Below are 5000 nucleotides of genomic sequence, written 5' to 3'. Positions count from 1 at the left end.
TGAATGTGTTCTGTCTGTGTCTGTTTGCTGTAGTCATTTCCAACATGTCTTCCACTCAGGGGCTTGACTCTTTGTGGTCTTCAGCTATTGTTTGAAATGTAAGTGTGCTCATCCCTCAAGCTGGAAAAACATATGACCGCGTCTGTCAGTCACTCTCTGTGCCCCGCCCTGACCACGCCCCCTTGATAAGCAGCCTGACTGGATGATGGTCGGACTGAGGTGGTACTCTGGACCCGGTTCTGATGGTGCTGGGCTGTTACATTCAGCTTTTTACTGGGGACAAATCATTTATACCACTGCCCTTTCACCTCTGTTACCATGGCGATGCCAGACAGGGAAAACATGTTTGTCCTCCTCACTGTTAGCTATTGTTCGGAGTAGTTTGGGACATTTGATATGATGCAGTTTTGTGTTTGTTTGTGTAATACTATTTAAACAAGACAAAGATCATTTTACCCCTGACAACACAACAACAAGAGCACAGGACTGACTCATTCAGTTTGTCTTTTTAATGTAGTGGTACAGCAGCACAGGACTGACTCATTCAGTTTATTAATACTGGCTTTAGTGGTCAGTGCAGTATAAACTGTGATGGTTAATACTGGCTTTAGTGGTCAGTGTAGTATTAACTGTAGTGGTTATACTGGCTTTAGTGGTCAGTGCAGTATTAACTGTAGTGGTTATACTGGCTTTAGTGGTCAGTGCAGTATTAACTGTAATGGTTAATACTGGCTTTAGTGGTCAGTGTAGTATTAACTGTAGTGGTTAATACTGGCTTTAGTGGTCAGTGCAGTATTAACTGTGATGGTTAATACTGGCTTTAGTGGTCAGTGCAGTATTAACTGTGATGGTTAATACTGGCTTTAGTGGTCAGTGCAGTATAAACTGTAATGGTTAATACTGGCTTTAGTGGTCAGTGCAGTATAAACTGTAATGGTTAATACTGGCTTTAGTGGTCAGTGCAGTATTAACTGTAATGGTTAATACTGGCTTTAGTGGTCAGTGTAGTATTAACTGTAGTGGTTAATACTGGCTTTAGTGGTCAGTGCAGTATAAACTGTAGTGGTTAATACTGGCTTTAGTGGTCAGTGCAGTATTAACTGTGATGGTTAATACTGGCTTTAGTGGTCAGTGCAGTATTAACTGTGATGGTTAATACTGGCTTTAGTGGTCAGTGCAGTATTAACTGTGATGGTTAATACTGGCTTTAGTGGTCAGTGCAGTATTAACTGTAGTGGTTAATACTGGCTTTAGTGGTCAGTGCAGTATTAACTGTGATGGTTAATACTGGCTTTAGTGGTCAGTGCAGTATTAACTGTAGTGGTTATACTGGCTTTAGTGGTCAGTGCAGTATTAACTGTGATGGTTAATACTGGCTTTAGTGGTCAGTGCAGTATTAACTGTAGTGGTTAATACTGGCTTTAGTGGTCAGTGCAGTATTAACTGTGATGGTTAATACTGGCTTTAGTGGTCAGTGCAGTATTAACTGTAGTGGTTATACTGGCTTTAGTGGTCAGTGCAGTATTAACTGTGATGGTTAATACTGGCTTTAGTGGTCAGTGCAGTATTAACTGTAGTGGTTAATACTGGCTTTAGTGGTCAGTGTAGTATTAACTGTAGTGGTTATACTGGCTTTAGTGGTCAGTGCAGTATTAACTGTGATGGTTAATACTGGCTTTAGTGGTCAGTGCAGTATTAACTGTAGTGGTTAATACTGGCTTTAGTGGTCAGTGTAGTATTAACTGTAGTGGTTATACTGGCTTTAGTGGTCAGTGTAGTATTAACTGTAGTGGTTATACTGGCTTTAGTGGTCAGTGTAGTATTAACTGTAGTGGTTATACTGGCTTTAGTGGTCAGTGCAGTATTAACAGTGATGGGTAATACTGGCTTTAGTGGTCAGTGCAGTATTAACAGTGATGGTTAATACTGGCTTTAGTGGTCAGTGCAGTATAAACTGTAATGGTTAATACTGGCTTTAGTGGTCAGTGCAGTATAAACTGTGATGGTTAATACTGGCTTTAGTGGTCAGTGTAGTATTAACTGTGATGGTTAATACTGGCTTTAGTGGTCAGTGTAGTATTAACTGTAGTGGTTATACTGGCTTTAGTGGTCAGTGCAGTATAAACTGTAATGGTTAATACTGGCTTTAGTGGTCAGTGCAGTATTAACTGTGATGGTTAATACTGGCTTTAGTGGTCAGTGCAGTATTAACTGTGATGGTTAATACTGGCTTTAGTGGTCAGTGCAGTATTAACTGTAGTGGTTATACTGGCTTTAGTGGTCAGTGCAGTATAAACTGTGATGGTTAATACTGGCTTTAGTGGTCAGTGCAGTATTAACTGTAATGGTTAATACTGGCTTTAGTGGTCAGTGTAGTATTAACTGTAGTGGTTATACTGGCTTTAGTGGTCAGTGCAGTATAAACTGTAGTGGTTAATACTGGCTTTAGTGGTCAGTGCAGTATTAACTGTGATGGTTAATACTGGCTTTAGTGGTCAGTGTAGTATTAACTGTAGTGGTTAATACTGGCTTTAGTGGTCAGTGCAGTATTAACTGTGATGGTTAATACTGGCTTTAGTGGTCAGTGTAGTATTAACTGTAGTGGTTAATACTGGCTTTAGTGGTCAGTGCAGTATTAACTGTGATGGTTAATACTGGCTTTAGTGGTCAGTGTAGTATTAACTGTAGTGGTTAATACTGGCTTTAGTGGTCAGTGCAGTATTAACTGTGATGGTTAATACTGGCTTTAGTGGTCAGTGTAGTATTAACTGTGATGGTTAATACTGGCTTTAGTGGTCAGTGCAGTATAAACTGTGATGGTTAATACTGGCTTTAGTGGTCAGTGCAGTATAAACTGTGATGGTTAATACTGGCTTTAGTGGTCAGTGCAGTATAAACTGTGATGGTTAATACTGGCTTTAGTGGTCAGTGCAGTATAAACTGTGATGGTTAATACTGGCTTTAGTGGTCAGTGTAGTATTAACTGTAGTGGTTATACTGGCTTTAGTGGTCAGTGCAGTATTAACTGTGATGGTTAATACTGGCTTTAGTGGTCAGTGCAGTATTAACTGTAGTGGTTATACTGGCTTTAGTGGTCAGTGCAGTATAAACTGTAATGGTTAATACTGGCTTTAGTGGTCAGTGCAGTATTAACTGTAATGGTTAATACTGGCTTTAGTGGTCAGTGTAGTATTAACTGTAGTGGTTATACTGGCTTTAGTGGTCAGTGTAGTATTAACTGTAGTGGTTATACTGGCTTTAGTGGTCAGTGCAGTATTAACTGTGATGGTTAATACTGGCTTTAGTGGTCAGTGCAGTATTAACTGTAGTGGTTATACTGGCTTTAGTGGTCAGTGCAGTATTAACTGTGATGGTTAATACTGGCTTTAGTGGTCAGTGCAGTATAAACTGTAATGGTTAATACTGGCTTTAGTGGTCAGTGCAGTATAAACTGTAGTGGTTAATACTGGCTTTAGTGGTCAGTGCAGTATTAACTGTAGTGGTTAATACTGGCTTTAGTGGTCAGTGCAGTATTAACTGTAGTGGTTATACTGGCTTTAGTGGTCAGTGCAGTATTAACTGTGATGGTTAATACTGGCTTTAGTGGTCAGTGCAGTATAAACTGTAGTGGTTAATACTGGCTTTAGTGGTCAGTGCAGTATTAACTGTAGTGGTTATACTGGCTTTAGTGGTCAGTGCAGTATAAACTGTAGTGGTTAATACTGGCTTTAGTGGTCAGTGCAGTATTAACTGTAGTGGTTATACTGACTTTAGTGGTCAGTGTAGTATTAACTGTAATGGTTAATACTGGCTTTAGTGGTCAGTGCAGTATTAACTGTGATGGTTAATACTGGCTTTAGTGGTCAGTGCAGTATTAACTGTAGTGGTTATACTGGCTTTAGTGGTCAGTGTAGTATTAACTGTAGTGGTTAATACTGGCTTTAGTGGTCAGTGCAGTATAAACTGTGATGGTTAATACTGGCTTTAGTGTTCAGTGCAGTATAAACTGTAGTGGTTATACTGGCTTTAGTGGTCAGTGCAGTATTAACTGTGATGGTTAATACTGGCTTTAGTGGTCAGTGTAGTATTAACTGTAGTGGTTAATACTGGCTTTAGTGGTCAGTGCAGTATTAACTGTAGTGGTTATACTGGCTTTAGTGGTCAGTGCAGTATTAACTGTGATGGTTAATACTGGCTTTAGTGGTCAGTGCAGTATAAACTGTAGTGGTTATACTGGCTTTAGTGGTCAGTGCAGTATTAACTGTGATGGTTAATACTGGCTTTAGTGGTCAGTGCAGTATTAACTGTGATGGTTAATACTGGCTTTAGTGGTCAGTGTAGTATTAACTGTAGTGGTTATACTGGCTTTAGTGGTCAGTGTAGTATTAACTGTAGTGGTTAATACTGGCTTTAGTGGTCAGTGCAGTATTAACTGTAGTGGTTATACTGGCTTTAGTGGTCAGTGCAGTATTAACTGTGATGGTTAATACTGGCTTTAGTGGTCAGTGCAGTATAAACTGTGATGGTTAATACTGGCTTTAGTGGTCAGTGTAGTATTAACTGTGATGGTTAATACTGGCTTTAGTGGTCAGTGCAGTATTAACTGCGATGGTTAATACTGGCTTTAGTGGTCAGTGTAGTATTAACTGTAGTGGTTATACTGGCTTTAGTGGTCAGTGTAGTATTAACTGTAGTGGTTAATACTGGCTTTAGTGGTCAGTGCAGTATTAACTGTGATGGTTAATACTGGCTTTAGTGGTCAGTGTAGTATTAACTGTAGTGGTTATACTGGCTTTAGTGGTCAGTGTAGTATTAACTGTAGTGGTTAATACTGGCTTTAGTGGTCAGTGCAGTATTAACTGTAGTGGTTATACTGGCTTTAGTGGTCAGTGCAGTATTAACTGTGATGGTTAATACTGGCTTTAGTGGTCAGTGCAGTATAAACTGTGATGGTTAATACTGGCTTTAGTGGTCAGTGTAGTATTAACTGTGATGGTTAA

At 39.6% G+C, this 5000-nt stretch overlaps 1 protein-coding gene across 1 annotated transcript in view; it reads left to right on the top strand.

The window, feature by feature from the left end:
• Positions 1 to 5000, top strand: part of LOC115824094 (alkaline ceramidase 2-like) — a 14075-nt gene that overhangs the window by 4894 nt on the left and 4181 nt on the right. The window lies entirely within an intron of this gene.

Source organism: Chanos chanos, chromosome 11 (assembly GCF_902362185.1).
Source record: "Chanos chanos chromosome 11, fChaCha1.1, whole genome shotgun sequence".
NCBI lineage: Eukaryota > Metazoa > Chordata > Actinopteri > Gonorynchiformes > Chanidae > Chanos > Chanos chanos.
The sequence above is the reverse complement of the archived record's forward strand: the minus strand, read 5'-3'. Positions and strand labels throughout refer to the sequence as shown.